Below are 21,988 nucleotides of genomic sequence, written 5' to 3'. Positions count from 1 at the left end.
TGGCTTTGGAGTTGGGAAGATCTATCTTGACGCCCTACTTGGGGCACATTTAGTATTTTTGTAAACTTGGGCCTAGTCACTTAACTTCTAAGTGCTCCAGGCAACTTTCTGAGACTATAAATTGTAGATTAGGTGTTCATAGACATTATCTACATTGCAGATGGAATTTCTTACCTGGGAGTATACTTTTTTACCAATGAAATCATAAGTCTGATTCAAAAAACAAAATTAAAAAAACTTAGAAGAATTTCTGTAAATTCTGTTAGATTAATTTTGTTTCTATTCATGTGTATAGTGATAAATTTTTTTGGCCAAGCAGTGGGGGGTTTTAAGAACTAGATTTAGCAGATCTGTGTATCTTTCAGCATATCAAAAGGAAAACGCACCAAAACAAGACCATAGCTTTGTTAGTCCTCCACACTGGTTTCTTTTCCTCTGTTTGTACTTCTAAAATGTCATTTTCTGAATACCCATTTCTTTACATGAAGCCTTATTTGAGATGGTGCTTATCAAATAAGCAAGTGATTTTTAATACTTTTTAATTGTCCTCAAGCAGCAGTCTTCCAGGAGGTTAGTTTCTTAGGTGGGAATCCTTGTTATAATAAGAACAACAGTTGACACCTTATGGTACTTTAAAGTTTGCAACACACTTGACATACATTATCTCATTTTAACCTTTTAACAACCCTGAGTAAACCGAGGCTGAGAACTTAATTGACTTACCTGTGTTCAGGCAGCCAGTAAGTGTGAGAAGTGGGATGCTTGACACTCAAGGCTAAGCCCTCAATCTTCTGTTGTTATATATTCTCATATTTTCAGTTGTTGTTTTTGTTGCCAGGCTTGGTTACCCCATACCCCTTTTTGAATGTGAAGAGTTATGAATGTGTATGACCTGATGCAGAGTGAAGTAAGCAGACCTTTTGCCTGTTACCCTTTCATTTATGGACCGATATTGATATATATATGGTTAATTTTTCTCCAGTAATTAATTCATTGGTTCTTTTTTTTTTGCCGGCAATGAGGGTTAAGTGACTTGTCCAGGGTCACACAGCTAGTGTCAAGTGTCTGAGCCTGGTTTTGAACTCAGGTCCTCCTGAATTCAGGGCCTGTGCTTTATCCACTGCACCACTTAGCTGTCTCAATTCATTGGTTCTTGAGCAAAGATTGCACTTTAGGATTACTGACTACAGAATAAAATAATGTTTGTGGATGGTTTTAATAGTGTGATTTGTCTCCTTCCTGCCATTCTATTAACATTGCATGAAAGTGGAAGGGCTATACAGAATGTGGGGCCATTTTGAAATTTTTTCGTTCCATGGGTTTTTGTGACCAAACATTTTATCATCCTCTGGCCAACTTTCTGGTTTAACTGTAGCAAGCCCCTTGTTTAATAAACTCCAGTGGCTCCCTGTTGCCTCCAGGATTAAATACAAACTCTTCTTTTTGGTACATAAAGACCTTCAAACTTGTATTCAGTCTGTCTTTCCAACTTTATTATGAATAACGTCCCTGTATGCTCTCTATGGTCCAGCCAGACTGGCCTTTTTTTCTTCTCATCTCTACAGGGGCAGTAGTCCCTCCTGCCTGGAATATCCTTCCTAATCTTAGAATTAGTAGGTGTTCTCCCCGCCAAGACAACTCGGTAGATATGCCAGCTACATGCAGTCTTTTCTGTCCCCTTCCCCCCTGCTTCTAATGCTGCCACCTCCTTGAAATGACATTTATTTTATGTATGTTTTGCATATTTGAACATTTTATCTTTTTAAGGTTAGTATTCCATGTTTTTTTGTCTTTGCATCCCCAGTATATAGCACTGTAACCTGTAGGTACTTGATAAAATGTTGGTTGATTTGGTCGTGAACCTCTCCATACTTATGCTACTCTTAACAATAGCAGGCTGTTGCATTGCTTTTATTTGAAACTTGTTTGGTTTGGCAGAACTTTATAGAGCTTGTACTTCTGGTAGCATAGATTTTCAAGAACTTGGGTCTCCATGTCACAATGAGGTTGGTTATCAGAGTTGGACATATACATATATACATATACATATACATATGTGTATGTATATATGTATATGTCCAACTTTGTGCTATATATATACATATATATGTATATATATAGCACTTCTGATCACATTATATAGAAGGCAATACATTTCTAGAAAAAGACTAATTTTTAAGTGCTATAGAAATGATTTACTCATTTTTTTCTCTACTTATGGGATGGAATTTACATAGAAATGGTCTTGGGATAAGTTGCTATTCTGATATTTTTCTTTTGCGTGTTCAGTAGGCCATTTCATTGCTGTTTTTGTAGTTGAATAAAATTATTAGGGTGGAAACTGTTTCTATCAGTTTCCTGAAAGCATCCTTGGGATAACTCCAATGGCAGATAGGATGATGGGGGTGATAAGTACTTCATCCTTTCCCCAAATGATTTCAACTTGTTAGTTTTCTATATTTTGGAAGACTTTTGTTCCATGTAACTTGGAGAGCATGAATATTTAATATGGCATCTCCCCAAATGTTCTTAAGTTTTTATGGATCATCATTGTTATAGCCAGACAATTGTGTGTAACAGTTCATTAATAGTTCTCTTTGTGAGAATGCTGTGACAATATTGTTTACTAGCTGAATTTTCCAGAATATGTTAAGGTCTGGATTTGCAGCAAAGGGAGTTATTGTTGATCTGTCCAGGACTGATAATGATCTTCGGATGTTTAATTCTAGATACCAGGTCATGTCTTCCTCAATATTCAAGTTGCTGAATTTTTTGCAACCTGCTGTGCTATTATGCTGGATATTTTCTGGTTTATCTTGATGAAATCATATAGCACTCCTATCTCTCAACTCTTTTGTACTCATGCTCACATGAATGCATTTCTACTTCACCTCCATTTTTTGGGGTCTCTTATTTCCTTAACAACTAATGCAGGGCAGCTAGGTGGCGCAGTGGATAAAGCACTGGCCCTGGATTCAGGAGGACCTGAGTTCAAATCCAGCCTCAGACATGCAACAGTTACTAGCTGTGTGACCTTGGGCAAGTCACTTAACCCTCATTGCCCTGCAAAAATTCAAAACAAAACAAACCAAAAAAAACCTAATGCAACACCTATGTGAAGTCATTCCTGATCCTTCCTAGATGCTCATGCTTACTCCTTAACATTTGTCTCGTACCTATTGTCAGTGTGTTTGTTTATATGCTTTTGGTCTTCTGATAGTCTCTGAGGTCAGAGACTTTCAATTTTGATTTTTTTAATCCCCAGAATTTTACACAGCTATTGTCACATAATAGTTGTAATAATAAATACTGATCTGTATTGGTCTGTAAGGATAATGCTCTAACTTTTGGATGGTGATGAATCTGGTCCTAAATTGCCATACAAATTCATATGATGCAGTCATTTGTTCAACTTTATTGTTGGCTGATTTCATGCAGATGTTGACCATAGAAGGCCTTTTGATTTACTTAGTCTTGGATCTTAGCTGTTTGTTGACTACATATAGAAGTAAAGCACTTTCATTTACTTTTGATTAGTCCAGTGTCCTTTTTTTTTTCCAGTCCTTGTTTCAAAAGTGTTTGAGGTTTTTGAATTCTCTTGTCCTCTTAGTATTTTGCAAAGCCTCTTCTTTTTTGGAGAATAGTGTTTAACTATTCTATGGTCACCTTAAGGTGCAAGTCCTATATTTTGTTAATTGTGAGGAAAACGACTTCTGCTCAGTAATTCTTTGGAACTCGGTAGCAGTGATCTGTCATCTCTTAGCCAGTGGGGGAGGTGATACATGGACAATTCTTCAATCCTCCTTTATGTGGACATAGCTCAGGAGTGGACCTAATTGAGACCAACCTCAGGGCTTTCCCTGAACCATGTAATTTTGTGGAGTGGGGGGAGGGGAAGGAGACCTTTTTCATCAAACAGGTCTGGAGGAGTGTAATTTGAATGGTGACTATTAATATTCTTATTGAGAGGACACCATTCCCCATTTCCTCACAAAATCCATTTTGCAGTTCCAAAAGTATACCGTAAGATTTGTACTTTGTGGGTGCTAATTGCTTTAAATTAGTTTTTGCCTTTGAGTTTTTTTATTCAGAAAATAATAAGTTTCATCATGTATTTCTGCTCAAGGTGTCTTGCCTGGAGAGACAGACCTAGAGTATTTTTTTTTTTGGCAAGGCAGTGAGGGTTAAGTGACTTGCCCAAGGTCACACGACTAGTGTTGTGTCAAGTGTCTGAGGCCATATTTGAACTCAGGTCCTCCTGAATCCAGGGCCAGTGCTTTATCCACTGCACCACCTAGCTGCCCCAGTTTCAAGGTTTCAAGCTTAAAGTCAGGAGACTAACTGAACCTATGGAAGAAGATCGTATTTTAAAATACTCTAGGTTGGGGCAGCTAGGTGGTGCAGTGGATAAAGCACTGGCCCTGGATTCAGGAGGACCTGAGTTCAAATATGGCCTCAGACATTTGACACTTACTAGCTGTGTGACCCTGGGCAAGTCACTTAACCCTCATTGCCCTGCCCAAAAAAGAAAAGAAAAGAAAGAAACGAAACCTTGAAACTTTGTTATTTGTTAGGGGTTGTACACTTAAAGGTCCAAATAAAATTTGTGAGTTGAAGGGACTACTTTAATATGTTTTTGATGGACCCATATAACTTGATAGTCATCTATGTAAATATTGTGATAAATAGATACCTTGATTTGATTTGACTCCCTCTTTAGCTTGGAAGGCTGACTTTGATTTAGGGGAGATGATAATGGATTTAAAGCTGTCACTATCATTGTGGTGGTGGTTTTTAATTATTGGCTGTGAAGCACAGTGGCTAGAGAGCTGGTGTCAGTCTGGAAAAGAGGGTTTCAGGTCCTGCTTCTGATACATACTAACTACTTGATCTGGGCTAATTACTTAATCCCTTAGAGTGCCCCCGGCAACTCTTCTAACATCGTAAGTTGTACAGGAGGTATCTATCTTCATCCAAATCATTTAATAAATATTAAGCACATAACACAGTACTAGACACTATGCTAGATGCTTGAGGATAGGAAGACAAAAATGAAACAATCCTTGCTCTCAAGGACCTTACACTGATAAAGATCCTTACTAAGAGCTCCATACGTTGGGGAAATCACCAGGTATGGTAAAAATTATGATTGATGCTGCTGCTGCTGATTCGTTGTAGGTTTAAGTTCCACATTTGACAGATTCTTGGCTGTGTGATCCTGGGTATGTCATTTTAACCTCTTAGTCTTAAGACTAAATTGAATGTGACCACCCGCAGAGGTAGAGGACTTTTCTTACATAAGAGTTCCCTATATCAGTGAAATCACCGGTCCAGTCATCCATTGTTGTCATTGTCATCATTTTTGTCATCATATCACAGGTATAGTAAGTAAAATAATTACTATTCTTGTTATGGGGGAAGACTGTTGGTATTCTGAGACTTTGTGCAGTTATCCACCTGAAGAATCTTATAAGTTAGGACCACTTACTGTAGCATTTGAAATCAGGGCTCCCTTGTTTTGCAGAATTTAAAAATGAGGAGACTTAATCAGTTTCTATTATTATTTTGGAATTCAGTTACTTGTTAGGGAGAGGGAAAGGGAATTGACTATAAGACTTACATGTCCAAAAATTTGTTAAAGGATAGAATATCTATGAAAGAGAGAGAGAGTGTGTGTGTGTGTGTGTGTGTGTGTGTGTGTGTGTGTGTATCTATAAAGGATAGAATATCTAGAATGTCAAAGTATAGAATATTTTTTTGTTTCTTTTTTGGGGGTGAGGCAATTGGGGTTAAGTGACTTGCCCAGGGTCACACAGCTAGTAGGTGTCAGGTATCTGAGGCTGGATTTGAACTCAGGTCCTCCTGACTCCAGGGCCGGTGCTCTATCCACTGCACCACCTAGCTGCCCCCAGAATATTTATGTGTCTAACAGATGAAAGTGGGAAACTAGTGGCTTCTTTCAAATTGAGGTGACTATCTTAATAGTGCTCCAAATTTGGTTTCTGTGGCTGCTTCACAAAGGCTTCCCATCTTTGCCTTTTTGTTTAAGAAAAGTCCTCTCTCTGACGTGTTTTTGAAATGTACTTTCCTGTGTGGGGTTCCGATGGTGATGGCTGGTAGAAAAAGGTTATCTGCTCAACTTCCCATGGGATCTTTGAGTACAGTAATTGGTTGAGGGGAGATGGGAGTAAGAAATTTGAATGCTCCCAGATTTACTCAAGATTAGTTAAGGTAACAAGGGAAATGTGGAGGGTGCTATCTTTGTTACCATGATGCTCTGGGAGTGTTGTCCAATTGCAGATGCTAACTTTACTTCTGAGGTTTATTACTGGAAAAACTGGGGGAGACCTTGATTAGTTTTAGGGGTGAAAGCAAAAAGCAAGGGTACAATTCATGCTAATAGGATAAATACCACTTAAATGGCATGTGCCAGGAAACTGGCCTTGGGCTTATTCTATTAAAAATAAGAAATTAAAGGCTTCATAAAGGTGGTGTTTCTCCCTCCCAGTTATGATTCTCCACATGTGAAATGTTCAGATTATAGAGGGGAAGGGAAACAAACTCCCAATACACAAAACCCTAATAAGGGGATAAAGGCAATATTAAATCATATATGTTCCTCAGATTGGTGACAAATGATACAGAGGTCCATGATACTGGAAAAGCATTGTAGCAGTTAAATTTTTTTTGGCCCTACTTGCTACACCTTAACATGTGTAAAATACTCTTCTTCTATTTATTTTCTGCACAGAATAACCTGCTTGAAAGTGGTGAGCACCTTGCATAAGCATATGCCTCCTAGTTATTTATGTCTAAATTGATACTGATAATCAGAGGTTTGTAGTAGCTATCAAGGAATCTTCTTAACATTTACATGGGAGATATGGTGAAGGAAGAGACCCTTTATGATTGTTTTTTGCTCTACGCATGTCAAATCAAATATATTTCAAAACTTAGCAAATAGTAAGCAAAATGGGATTCTATATCTTTCAGTAATTTGTGACAGTGAAGAGATGCTGTGTAGCAGAAAACTGATTGCAGATGTTTGCCTGTTCCTTTACATTTTTATCTAGTGCCCTTGATAAATGTCAAATTCATAAGGATTTTATAGGGAGATGAAAAAGTAGGCATATGGGTAGTGTGCTGCTATCTTCTTGATTGCCTTTTTTGGGGTAATAATACCATCTGTTATTCCCCCCTCCCCCAATTATTTATCTTCCCTTTCTTTTCAGATAACTTGATAATTGATCCTCTAATGCTTTCAGAATTATTGGGAAGAGTGCAAATTTGGCCTCATGTTATGCATGATGAAAGTACATTGACATGTTCCACAGTAATAGTCTCCCACACCTGCAAAGAAGTTGTGGGTAGAGCATGGGAGAGGAAGATGGCTTCTCATAATTCTTTGGAGCCAAGCTTGGTCATTATAATTTTACAGCATTTCGTTTTGTGTAGAGCTCTATAAAATAATCAGGCTTTTTGATATGTAAGGTTAGTTTTGCTGAACTATTCCCCCTCCACATTTCCCTTGTTACCTTAACTAGTCTTGAGTAAATCTGGGAACATTCAAATTTCTTACTCCCATCTCCCCTCAACCAATTACTGTACTCAAAGATCCCATGGGAAGTTGAGCTAGCAGATAACCTTTTTCCATAGGGGATAACTCTTTGGGAGAGATAGATGGAACAGGATACTTTGGGAAATGCTTATAGAAACTTTGACATCTCTACCATATTTGGGCTGTGTTTTCTTTCTTTCTTTTTTTTGGTGAGGCAGTTGGGGTTAAGTGACTTGCCCAGGGTCACACAGCTAGTAAGTGTTAAGCGCCTGAGGCCGGATTTGAACTCAGGTCCTCTTGAATCCAGGGCAGGTGCTCTATCCACTATGTCACCTAGCCGCCCCCCTGAGCTTTGTTTTAATGACAGATTCTCTTTGGGAGACCTGTCTTATTTGTGGCTCACACTGGCCTGCTGCAGATCAATTTTCATCTGCTCTTCCTGTTTTGTAAGGTTATACTGCTTATAATACTCAGTCCTCCTGGCAATATTTTATAATAAGCAGATGAGAGCAGGAGTGTGGTATAGCAGAAGGAGCATGGGATTTGGAGTTACAGGACCTGGATTCAAATTCCAGTTCTGCAATTTACTGCCTGTGTGATCTTGGACTAGTGAAGTGACTAGACTTTGGGCCTCAGTTTCCTTCTCTCTACAACATGAGGGGAATTGAATTTGATGAGCTCTGAGGTCTTTTCCAGTTGTAAATTTGTGAGCTTGAATTTATATTCTAAATGGGTGTTGCTGTTGGCTACTGTTTTTCTTTTGCTTGGCCAGAGGAGCAAATATTTGTTGTCTGAGGCAGTTTTGTAGTCTGATGATAGTTAAAATCAATATTTTTATTTATGATGGTTGTATGAAAGAGTGGAAAAGAGTTCTGGATTTGGAGGCAGAGGACTTAGGTGTGAGTCTTGCTTCTGCTGGTTAATAGTCTGTGCTCTTGGGTAACTCACTTGAATTCTGTGGGTGCTGCCAAGCTTCTTCCTTTCTAAATTGAGGAGTTAGAGCTGGACAACCTCTGAGGTTTCTTGTAGCTCTAGATCAGCGATCCTGTGAAAACTGTTTCCTTTGTGGTGTTTTTTTTGGTTTTTTTTTGAGGTTGTTTGTTTGAGTCTATCCAGTTTTGGAGATCTTAATTTATCCGGTGTCATCTTATACTTATTCATTCATTCATTTATTAGATTGGTGTTTTAGAATTATATTCTTTCTATTTCACTTTATTGAATGTAATACCTACTGATTTGGGGACAGCTAGGTGGCACAGTGGATAGAGCACTGGTTCTGAAGTCACAAGGAGCTGACTTCAGATTTCACCTCAGACATTTTACTAGCTGTGTGACCCTGGGCAAGTCACTTGACCCCAATTGCCTTAAATATCTGGGGCCATCTCCAGTCATCCTGATAATATATCTTGCCAGGGGAATCAGATAGCCCTGGAGGAGGGTGAGGTTAGTGACCTTGCACAACCCTCTCTCATTTAAATCTAATTCAGTGTGAGTCATGACATCACCCCTGTGTCAGTGGTCCTCTTTGGGAATGAAGGACAAACAACCTACTAAGTTGGAAATGTCTTACCTGTGATCAGTGGATTCTAATCATTTATATGGTGGTTTTCAAACTTTCTGGTCTTGAGACCCCTTTACATACCCCTACCCCAAGAACTTAAATGGGTTATATTTATTTATTCTTTGCTGTATTTGAAATGAAAACATTTAGTATTATTTTCAAAATGGTTTTAACCTCTCATGGATCCCTTCAAAGGAAGGGCCTTAGGGAACATGTGTATTTTAAGTACTTATTATATGCCCAGAAAGTCAACAAGCATATATTAAGTCAATACGTGTTTACCAAGTGCTTACTGTGTTCCTGACACTGCTTAAATGCTGGAGACAAAGATCAAGATGAAATAGTTCCTGCCCTCAAGAAGCTTACATTTTCTTCATTTTTAGTACCTGTCAAACATAGTTATGCTTTGTAGGTATGCAGCTTCTAAGTAGTGTGGAATCATTTGGTCTTCATTTCTTAGTTGTGGACCATATACATAGGGGTGTGTGTGTTTGTATATGTATGTTTATGTATGTATGTTTGTGTGTATATGTTATGTATGTATATGGGTATATATATGTATATATGTTACAAATTTAAGAAACGTCAGCATTTCAATATACCAAAAAGTAAAAGAAGGGTCATGTATCAAAATAGGAACTTCTGTTAGATACAGTTTTTAAATGCTAATCTAGTATAAAATGAAGGATGGTGGAATACCTTGCTTGTGTTTCCTTCTAAATGGTTTTTGCTCTCCTGTGCATCTTAAAAATATTTCATTGATTTAAAAAAAAAATGTCTAATTTTGTATCACTTTCACTACCTGTCCACTCCCTCTTTTCCCTCTCCTGACAGATAAGTGCAGTCAAGCAAAATAAAAGAAATTTTAACCATAGTAAAATATGTAGTCTCATTATGAAGCTCTAGTCCATCACCTCGGCAAAAAACAGACTTGTGTTCACTCAAGATAAATGAGATGTCTGAAATTAAGATTAGCCACCAAAGTGATCTGAAATCTTTCAAAGTTATTATGGTAGTCATTTTATTAGTTGTTACCCTTGTTCTGCTCAGTGTACTCTGCTTTAATTCATACAAGTATTAACCCAGATTTATTTGAATCTGACATTTGTCATTTCTTGGTGAATATATGAGGACTATTACATCCTTGCAAGAATGGGCATGCATTGTAGAAGTGGTGCACTTTGCCACAGCAAACTTCCCTTTTTATCCCTAAATCTAATGCAGAGTCCCGCACCGCTTTGTCTCATTGGTTGAGATCTCCTTTCTGTAATGCTCCTTCCTTAACCAGACTCCCTGCCTGTCTCATTTTCTGAGATAACAGCATTTTTCTGATATGACATTATTTAATTTCTCTCAATATGGGGCAGTAGCACCCCCCCCCCTTTGCATTTGTCTACCATAATTTGTTCTGTCATTCCCTGTTTGATGGGCATATACTTTGTTTCTGTTATTTTTTTGGGGGGGTTAAGTAAAAGTCCTGGTATAATTAATTCTTTGCATATGAGTAAACATAGTATCCAGAGATATACACAATTTATTGATTTTTTTTTTTTTTGGAGGGGATTAGTAATAGGTTGTACCAGGATGATTCGACCAGTTCACACCTCCATCACTGTTGCATTAGTGTTGCCTTGCCCTACATTCCCTCCAACAATTGTCATTTTCCTTTTTCTTCTGGGGGGGGAGGGGAAGAAGGGGGGGGCGGTGTTGAAGGCAGTCTTTACCAATGGGACAAGTGTGAGGTAGAACCTTAGTGCTTTTTTTTTTCTTTTCTTTTTTTGTTTTTTTTTTTTTTAGTGAGGCAATTGGGGTTAAGTGACTTGCCCAGAGTCACACAGCTAGTAAGTATTAAGTGTCTGAGGCCGGATTTGAACTCAGGTACTCCTGACTCCAGGGCTGGTGCTCTATCCACTGCGCCACCTAGCTGCCCCAACCTTAGTGCTTTTTAAATTTGTTTTTCTCTTATTAGTGTTTTGGATCTTTTTTTTTTCTTTTTTTTTTTAACATGAAAACTGTTTACTATAACAAAGACATCATACAATTTTTATCATCTTGGTCTTTCCTTCTTGCCTTTGTACAAGGCCAGAAGAGAAACATTTGCAACTTTCACAACCTTGAAGCGACTCCAGGAATATCACCAACAGCATGACCTTTTCACCCAAATCCAGCAACAAAAACTTCATCATTTTCCTCAATAAAGTTCAAGCAACCATTATGGGAACAAGGTGGTGATTTTTTTTCTGTTCTTAATCAGCTGGACTCTCACACACTTCCTGATGTCAGAGTTGGGCTGCTTGGCTTCAACACCAACTTTCTCCAAGACAATCCCTTTTGCATGAGATGCTCCTCCAAATGGGTCGGCCTTCAAGGCTGTGCTCAAATGAGCTTTCTTGTATTTTTTGTCATGCCACTTTTGGTCTCTTATGTGGCTGCAGAGCTTTCTAGGTGTATGAAGACCACAGCACTTACCCATGCTGCCAAGTGTCTGAGGCCTTTTTTTTTTTTTTTTTTTTGTGAGGCAATTGGAGTTAAGTGACTTGCCCCAGGGTCATAGGGTCATACAGCTAGTAAGTGTCAAGTGTCTGAGGCCAGGTTTGAACTCGGGTCCTCCTGGCTCCAGGGCCAGTGCTCTATCCAATGTGCCACCTAGCTGCCCCCCCCCTTTTTCTTTTTAATTGCAATTTCCTTATTTCATGTCTGTATTGCTATGGCTTAATTATTCCAGTACTCATTTATTGGTTGCTGGATAAGGATGTACATTTGGAATATTAATGACTGTTACTTTTTATAGATAGTCAAAAAATTTTCCTGCACAGTACTGAGGGCTGTTGTATATTTTTCTTTGTGTTATGGGTGAGCATACCAAAGGATCGATTACTTAGTAGTTAAAAGTATTTGTGAAGAAATTTTACATACTGTATTTTTATAGTTAATATTTTTTAAGATAGTAGATAGTAACCATGACTTTTTTTTTCAAATCAGTTTTATTTTCAGGTTTGAATTCTGTCCCTCATTATACCTTCCACCATTCCCCTTCTCCATTGAGAAAGTAAGAAAAACAAAACTGTTAAAGACATGCATAATAAATTGAAACAAACTCCCGCATTGGACATGTCAAAAAAAAACCACCTCAATCTGCACTCTCTGTCCATTGTTTCTCTCTACATGAAGGTGGGTTAGCATGTTTCATCATAAATTCTCAAGAATTATGGTTGGTTATTGTTAGAGGTACTAAGTCTTTCAGAACTGTTTGTCTTTACTACACTGTTATTTTATCAAGCTGTTCTCCTGATTCTCTTCACTTCACTTTGCATTAGTTCATACAAGTCTTCCCAGGTTTCGTCAGAATTATTTTTTCCCTTTGTCATTTCTTAGAACACAGAAATGTTTCATCACATTGATTCCATTACTTGGCAGCCAATTTTCAATTGATAAGTGTTTCCCTTGTGTTTCCAATTTTTGGCCTGGGCAAATAGAGCTACTAGAAATTTTTTTGTCCATTTGAGTCCTTTTTCTTTAATTTCTTTGGAGTATAGACCATAGTAGTGATATTGCAAGTTACAGGGAATGAACAAGCCTAGTAACTAATTGCTTTCACAACTTTTTTAATTTGGAAAAGAGAAATTTATTGGCTTGATATGTAATATGTGACATTGAATTTAACTCTTTTATGGTGAAGATAGTGCTTCCTCCTCACAGAATCACTTGTAGCCCATGCTATCTATCCGTGATAAGCTAAAATAACTTTATTTTGTGAACTATTATATGTGGATTTTAATAATTTATAAAAGGTTGCATTTGTGTCTTTAGAATTTATAGCATGCATACCTGGTTCTTTCAGACCTGTTGAATATTTAAATTGATAATGTCACTGTAATTCATGTATATGGATATGTGTACTTACGTTAGTATGTGAGAAGCATTATGGTATGGTGGATAGAGGGCTGGGTTCAAGTCCTCTCTGACAGTTGTAGCTGCACGTGACCATGGGCAAGTCATTTAACCTCTCAGTGCTCCAGGCATCTCTCTTTAAGAACAGTGAAGTAATATTAACAATATTATAGACATTGATAAAAATTCATGTCATTAGCATTAGTCATTACTCTTACTAGGTGGTCTCTTGTTACTTAACCCTACTTGTTATTTAACCCACTTTTTGGTTTTCTATATGTATTTTTTTTAAAGCAAAAGATCTTTTAATTGATGGTTTAGAAAAGTTTTGCTTTTACTTAAAGTCATGATTATACTCACTTTTCTTTTCTTGTATTTCACTTAGGATAGCCTTTCTCTTCCATTATGATAATAGTGATCATCAGGGGACATGAATTTAGTCAAATCCTCTCATTTTTATATTAGAAAAAACTGACACAGTAACATGGTCACACAATAGAGCTAAGGTAGGAAATAATTGTATATTCTCTTTAGAGTACCTTGATATCTAATTTTATTCCTTTATTCATTAATTGATTCATTTGTTGGAAGGGGTCAGCCTAGATCACTGTGTATCTATTTAAATGGTGACAAATTCTGACAATTTCCATTGTGTTTGGTTATTCACTATTACTGTTAGGGTTAGATTTAAGTCTGAGGTAAAATATTTCGAAGTTTTGGAATAGATTTTTATTAGCATTGAAAAGTTGTAAGATATTATGATGTTTAAATAGAATTCAAAGGTTCAACCAAAATTTGAGGTAATGAAAATTCTATTAACCAAAGGATGCCTATTCCCTTGTGTTACCCCACCCCCGTCAAAATGTCATTTCAGTTATGAGTATTTGGAACAGAGCAAGCTTCCCTTGGAGCCTGAAAGACCTGGGTTCAAGTGGTCCCTCTAAGACTTGCTAGTGTTTGTTGCTGTTTGTTTAACCTCTCCTTTAAGCTCCATGCATGGCTTTTCAGGTTCCCAGATGGTTTAGTGTCTGCTTTACTGGGCAGAGTTCCCTCATTGGGGAGATCCTCATATTGGGTATTTGATTGACAGGTGGAAGGGACATGTTAGGTCATCTTACTCTAATCTTTTCATTTTACAGATGAGAAAAGTGGAAAAGTGGAACCCAAGAATGTTTAGTGACATATGCAAGGTAATACAGGAAGTCTAAGAGACAGAACTGGAGTCTGGAGCCTGTGATTTTTAGAAATTTTAGAGAACTCTTTCTTCCAAACTCCATTGTTTTTTGTTTTTTTTTTTTTGGCATCTGTCCTTTATGGAGATTTAAGGGCATTTCTGAGGATAATTTTTCTTAAAATTATTTTATGGATATACCAATGAAATCTATCATCTGGTTTTTGTTTGCAAAGATTTGTTTTTATTTTTCCCACAAAAGACATAATATATCTGAGTTGCTACAAAATTGCATTCTTTGGTCACAGAGTAGATTGAGGGAAAACATCACTGTCACTAGGAAAAAACCTAAAAATGCATATAGTTAGCATTTATAGAATGTTTTTAAGGTTTGCAAAGCACTTTACATACTCTTTCTCATTTGATCCTCACAACAATCCTTTGAGGTAGTTGCTATTAGTATCCTCATATAAATCAGGAAACCGAGGTAAGCAAGGGTTGTGACTTGCATTGGATCACACAGTTTGTATAAGGCAAGATTTGCATTTGGGTCCAACTCATTTCCAAGTCCAACACTCAGTCCATTGCATCACATAGCAGTAGAAGTAGTTAGCATCATTTTTAGTTGATAGACTGCAGGTTTACAGTGAATTTAAATGAAATTCACTTAGATATTTTTCAGAGAGTAAATGACTTAATCTTTTAAGAAATTTAAAAAATTTGGGGTTACAAAAAAAGCATTTCCATACACAAAGATGATGTTTTTTTAGGCAATCCAGATTAAGTGACTTGCCCAGGGTCTCATAGCTAGTAAGTAAAGTAAGTTTCTGAGGCTGAATTTGAACATTTGGCATCTAAACTCCGAGGCTGGTGTTCCATCCATTTCGCTACCTAGCTGCTCCTAATGGTGTTATTTCTGCATAAAACCACCAATGACCATTACATACAGCTTGTTTTTTAAAAAAGGATATAATAAATTCTTTATGTTACTTCTAGGACTTTCTAGCTTGTATTTGCTTTCTTTTAAGCCTCCTCCTGGAAACAAAACCAAAACAAACCTGCTGTTCTTTTCTGTGCATTATAAAAAATGTTTAAATGTCTACTTTTTTTTGATGGGGCAGTGAGGGTTAAATGACTTGGCCAGGGTCACACAGCTATTAAGTGTCAAGTGTTTGAGGTCGGATTCGAACTCATATCCTCCTGAATCCAGGGCCAGTGCTTTATCCACTGCACCACCTAGTTTGTCCCCGAAATGGCCACTTTAAAAAACCATCACTATTACCCTTCCCACAGCTTAGCTCCTTCCTCCTAATTTCTCCTAATTAAGAATCCAGAAAAAGAAAAAAAGTGTGGGGGCACAGCTGGAAACTTTGTCATAAGTATGCAAAGCCAAGCAAAATAAATCCATTCCTCTGCCATGTCCAAAAAATGTTTCTGCACTTTATGTGTGGGTAACATGTTTCATCATAGTTCCTCTGCAAGTATGTCTGATGGTTATATTGATCAGAGTTTCAAAGGCTTAAGTCTTTGAAAGTTGCCCTTTTTACAGTGTAAGATTCCTTTTACAAATTGTTCTTCTGGTTCTGTTCATTTCATTCTGTGCCAATCTAGGATTCTTTGAAATAATCTGTTTTGTCACTTTTTACATTCATATACAATTTTTTCCCAGCTATTTCTCAGTTGTCTTAAGAGTAAATCTAAGGCTTTAACTTTTTTAGATTTTTAGATTTTTCTTTTTTCTTCATCCTCCTTCCCCCTTTTCAGAATCAGAAAAATTTGTTTTGTCACTATTGGTATTATTTTTTTCTTCTTCCTTCACCCATCCCTACTTGTTCCCCTGTTTGATGGATTTCCATAGCTAACTGTGTATATCTCTGTGTATGTGTCTTCTTTTTCAAATTAGAGTTCATTTAATACTCACTCCCCTTCTTTGCTCTTTCCATGTTTGGATGCTTTTCTTCTCTCACATGTCAGTTAAGAGAAATAGTAAATTCTACTCTATTCTTGTTCCTTTCCTCTGTACCAGTATATTCCTCCTTTTAGCTTTGCCCTTTTTTTCAATCCTTAGAATTAATCCACATCCAGGACCTCTGTTTTTCTTGTAGTTTTTCCACCTCCAACCTCTTGTCTCCCAGTACCCCTTTTTTTTTTTGGTAAGGCAGTTGGGGTTAAGTGACTTGCCTAGGGTTACACAGCTAGTAAATGTTAAGTGTCTGAGGCCAGATTTGAACTCAGGTCTTCCTGACTCCAGGGCCGGTGCTCTATCCACTGCGCCATCTAGCTTCCTCTCCCAATACCCTTTTGAAGACATTAAGGTTCTAAAGTGACACATGTTTCTTTCCCCCTTTATTAGAATATTAGAACTGCTTCATTCCTTCTAATTGCCAAAATTAAATTACCCTCCTAAGTTTTTCTATACTCTTCATAGCTCTTACTCAGTCCTGGTCTTTTTGTCAAATTTTTGGAAATTTTCCATTCCCCTACCCGGCAGGAGAATCCTTAGAGTTTTAGAGTAAATTATTCTTGGTTGTAAGCCTTATATTACAAGATCTTTTATTTTTAGTAGATACTGTCAGGTGATTCTATTTCCTTAGTATATAAACTGTTTCTTCTGTATGCTTTGTAGTATTTTTGCTTTGACATGGGACCATGGGATTTTGGCTGACATTTCTGGGACTTTTCCTTTTCAGGTTTATTTTTAGGAGATGATTAGTGGCCTTTTAAAAAAATTATGATTATGATTTTTTAATTTATTGATTCTTAATTTGTCTCTCCTTGACCTGTTTTGATACCAGGTAGCTTCCATTTCCTTCTCCACCCCCCCCCCCCCCAATCTTTTGATTTTGTTCTAAGATTTCTTGCTGTCTCATAGTCATTGATTTCTGTTTGGTCTATTCCAGTATTAATGGAATCCAAGCCTTGGGTGAAATTTACAGTTAGTTACTGACGTTTCTCAATGAATTTCTTATTCATGATTTCAGTCTAGTTGAAAATTTAAGGCCTTTGCTGGAGTAAGTCTGTGGGAACAGAGTATTCTGCTTTCTGCTGAAGTCCTAAAATCCACAAGACTTTGTCTAACTGGATTCATAGATATAAGATTTATTTTGTTATTGTTGCTCAGTTGTTTTTAGTCATGTCCAACTCCTTGAGACCCCATTTTGGATTTTCTTGGCAAAGATACTGGATTGGTTTGCTATTTCCTTCCCTAGCTCATTTTACAGATGAGGAAACTGAGGCAAAGAGGGTTAAGTGACTTGTCCAGGGTCACACAGCTAGTAAATGTGTGAGGCTAAATTTCAACTCAGGAAGATGTGTCTTCCTGACTCCAGGTTGGCTGCCCCAAAAGATTTATTATTAAGGGCTTATGTGTCAGAAAGTGGAGGATACCAAATCATGCAAAACAGGTCCTGTCCTTATTTAAGAAGCTTACTTTTTTTTTTTAAGTTATAATTTTTTTAAAAAAGAAGCTTACTCTTGATGGGGGTAGGGACAACACACACAGAAAAACTGGAAGTGTGTGATAAAGTGGCATTGCTTGAAGGCCCAGTTCTAGCCAGAGAAGATGTACAGGAAATAGGTTGAAATTGTGGTTTAGTAGAACACTTATTGCATGTTAGTCAGAAGTCCTGGGTTTGAGTGCTGGCCTTAATGGCTTCCTAACTGTGTCTCTTAGGTATAGTAATATTTGAACTAGACACTTCACAGGGTTGTTTCTTAAATAAGAAAACAGAAGGTACAGCAGTTTGCAAACTATAAAGCTATTTCTATCAGTAAGGAACTTGCTATAATTTGAAAACTTTAAGATAAGTAACTAAAAAAGCAGCTTAATGGTATGATAAAATTTATTGGTAGTTAGATTATTTAAAGGTAAGCCTATTTATAAATGGCAATTGTAAATTGTAAATTGGTTCTTTCCAGTCGTTTTGTTCATTGAGTTTTGGTTAGGGATATTTTTCTTAGGCCAAACTCATATTTTCAGTATTATGGTCTTTGATGACATTAATCCATTTTCACTAAACCTTGCTCTGATGTAATCTGGCTAATTGCCATGAAAATGTGCCATAATAACACATGACAGATGGTTGATGAAAATTTGAGCTAACTGCTCTCTGTTGCCTTTTATAATATTTCACCTAATATAGGGTTTTCATAGAACCAATAAGGACCTGTATATAAGGTATATGGTATTTGAAAATTTGGGTGTGGTTTGTAGTGTCATCATTTTGCTATGAATTGATTTGACAAGTTCCAAATGAAACTGAAATTTATAGGATCATAGATTGTGTTGGAAGGAACTTCAGAAACCATCTAATTCAAGCTGTATGTAGAAAATGGATTACTTTATTTCCTTGAAGAAAAAGACATTTGGTGTATTGATCAATCCAAAGAATTTTCATGTAAACATTTCTGGATTTGCCATACATATATGTGTATTTTCATTTTTTATCAGTTTCTGGGCAAAGCAAAAAAAGAGGCCTAAGGGTCAATAAGGGTAGGTTTGGTGTGTTTGAAATGAAGAATTTAGTGTGTGAAAGTCCAGTGAATTAATGCCTACTTAATTTGGAGGGGAACTCTTTTCTTTTCTTTTTTTAAGTGAGGCAATTGGGTTTAAGTGACTTGCCCAGGGTTACACAGCTAGTAAGTATTCAGTGTCTGAGGCCAGATTTGAACTCAGGTACTCCTGACTCCAGGACTGGTGCTCTATCCACTGCGCCATCTAGCTGCCCCGGGGAACCCTTTTCTAACTATTTGGTATCTTTTAAAATGTTATTTTTCAAACTTGTTATGTTAGGTCAAGGATTCTCACCTTTGATTTTATAACCTTAGGGCATATCTCTAGTTAGCTTATAGAAACTTGTGGAATTCTCAAAACACAATTATTTGTTAACTCCCTTAAAATGTAGAAAAGCAGTATTTTAAAGAAATGGAAAATATATAGGTGACATGAAATCAAACTAATAAGATGCCCAACTTGTTAGTTGCTAATCACTGCATGAGATATATATGCTTAACTGGGAATGGGAAAAAACAAAACAAAACCAGTTGCACATTACAGAATGAACATCTTTATAGTTATATTGAGGGGATTCTATTTAAGGAAAATCCTTGAGGTTTTCCCCAGAGTCAAAGAGGTGTTAGGCGTTATAATAGCCTCAAAGTACATGTTTTGTACAATCAATGACTATCAATTGTTCCTGTTCAGAATGGTGAATTCATGTGTCAGGGAAATTGCCACGCCCCACGCCCCCCCCCCCCATGCCATATTTAAAAAATATATAAAATACTTTTTTGTAAGGGTTAACAAGTGGTATTCCTTTGGTAGTGGTGGTACTGGAGGTACCTGATGGTCATATTGAGTGTTTTGGGTCATTTAACTGAAGTAATTAAAGAACATTGAAATAAATTTATCTCAGGATCTACTTTTCCCTCTTCTTTGTTACATCTAAGCATGTGAAGTAATATGTGATTCTCTAAACTGGTGGTAAATTTTAGTCTATGAAAATAATCTCTGTACCCATGTTGTGTTTTTCTTTCATTAAAAATGCAGAATCAGGTTGTTGGTTTTTTTTGAGGTTTTCAGTGAACTGCTTTAAGTGGAGGTATTGAATAAAGCAATTTAGAGATCACAATATTTTCATAAAAGTTGGAACAATTCTTAGATCTTTCTTAATCACACCCTTACTTGTTAATCTCCCTGCCCCCTAAGTGTGTTTGTTGGTTCTTTTCTTTGTAACCTCATTTGCTTCTATGATTCATTATCCCATCTATTCAGATAAATCCCTTATCTTTATACCCAGTTCTGTTCTTGAACTCCAGTCTTGTATTCCCAGTGTGCTGGGACTACTTTACTTAGGTGTCTTGCTTCTTCCTCAAACTCAGTGTGACCAAATTGAAATTGTGTGTATGTGTAAATTAAAGTTTTTTGATACTTTTTGTTTTTACAGTATAGTCATTTCTAAATATTGTTTACCCCCCCCCCCACCTTCTCAAACTATGACCAGATTAGACTATGTATGCAACATTTTGTATTCATATTCTTCACCTCTTTTAAGGTGAGTAGGTGGTGAGAGGGGCTGGTGATGGTACAGAGAAACATACTTTCTTTTCTCCCCCTGAGACCAAACTTGATTATAATTTGGTCTTTCTTTACTGTTCTTTTTCTTTTAATTATTGTTTTCCTGGTTTCTGCTTATTTCATTCCACTTCTGTTTATAGTTGCTTAATGAATCTTTCATTTCTTATATCATTCTTATGGGAGTGAAGAAAGAAGGAATAAGTATTTACATACTGCCTACTATGTGTCAGGCACTGTGCTGAGTGATTTTACAAATATTTATTTGTTCAGCCATTTTCCAGTTGATGGAACTAACTTTATTTTCAGCCTTTTTGCTACTGCAGAAGTGCTTCTATGCATATTTTTGTTATACATGGGCCCTCACTTGTTGTCTTTGATCTCTTTAGCATAAATCCTGATCAGATTTTAACTGTTTATTATAGAATCACCTCATCACATTACTGTGGAAATAAGTAGAGCATAAAAATTATTATTGTTTGACAGATTATAAATCTTGATGGATTTGCTGATTCATAGAAATTCTCTATTTTGAAAAGTATATCTTTATTAAACCCAGGCAACATCATTTTCTTAAATTTTAGGTTTTAAATGATATTTCCATTTAATCTATGTTTTTCATTCCTTTGTTTATGAATTCACAACTTTGTTGAAGGCAGTCTCATACCCTTTGTCTTTCAGAACTGGAATTCTCCCCCCCCTCCACTTTTGTTCTCCCTTGCATGTTCAGTGGAACAAATTACTGAAGCAATTTTTCCTTAGTTGAGTCATTGGATTGTCATGAGCTCTTCTTTCTCTCTGTTTTTGGTTATCTCTAGCTGCCATGGATTGAACTATCATCTCTTTGGAGACTGAATCCTTATATCTCTTAACTGAAGTCTTCAGTCCCACATCTCCATTTGGATGTCCCATAAACACCTTAATATGTCCAAAATACTTTGTTTTTACCATAGACTTACCCCTTCTTCTGAGTGATCTTTCTGTCAGGAGTAGTCATTTTTACGGTCTAGTTTCAAAATCTAGGAGGCATGTTTGATTCTTCATTGTCACTCTCCCTCCCCATTCAATTAGGTGCAAAGTCTGGTTGAGTCCAATATCCTCAATTATTATCTCTTAGTGTCCATCCCTTTTTCTTATACTAGTTTTTATAGTATACATCCTCTTCTCCCCATGACTATAGTAACCTCCTAATTGGTCTTACAGCAACGTTTCTACCTTCTTGAATCCATTTTCCATACAACTGCCAAATTGATATTTGTAGAGTGTAGGTCTGACCGTGCCATTCTTATGTTTGAGAATCTTCAGTGACTCCTCTGTGAGAAACAGCACTCAAAAATTTCTGGGACCCCAGCGTTGAAGAAGTGTCAGAGGCTTTATTTTCATTCTTGTGAAAATGGGCCATTCCTCTTAGTGGAATGGGCACAAAATGGAGGTTCCTGAGCCTTTTTATCCTTAACTGCGACTGGCCCCACCCTTCTTCCCCAGTTACCAATGATTACAATCTGTCATCTTTCTCCATCAAAATGTAAACTCTTTGAATACTTGGGATTGTCTTTGTGCTTCTAAGTTTTATTCCTAGTGCTTAGCAAAATATTGTCGTGAAAAAATTTTAAGTCCGACGGAAGAATAAAAATAATAAAGTTTCTAGGCTGAAGCAAATAGGTTTATTGAGAGAGGGCCAGTCCCTCAACGAAACCCGTCATCCAGGCTTTGGGCCTGAAAGACCCAGAAGTA

General features: G+C 36.9%; 1 protein-coding gene and 1 pseudogene across 5 annotated transcripts in view; one reads left to right on the top strand and one right to left on the bottom strand.

The window, feature by feature from the left end:
- Positions 1–21,988, top strand: part of KDM6A (lysine demethylase 6A) — a 272,112-nt gene that overhangs the window by 7,151 nt on the left and 242,973 nt on the right. The window lies entirely within an intron of this gene.
- LOC122746916 lies at positions 11,100–11,598 on the bottom strand (annotated as a pseudogene).

The sequence above is a fragment of the Dromiciops gliroides genome, chromosome 3 (assembly GCF_019393635.1).
Source record: "Dromiciops gliroides isolate mDroGli1 chromosome 3, mDroGli1.pri, whole genome shotgun sequence".
NCBI classification, from domain to species: Eukaryota; Metazoa; Chordata; class Mammalia; order Microbiotheria; family Microbiotheriidae; genus Dromiciops; species Dromiciops gliroides.
Note: the sequence above shows the minus strand (reverse complement) of the source record. Positions and strands in the feature narration are given on the sequence as shown.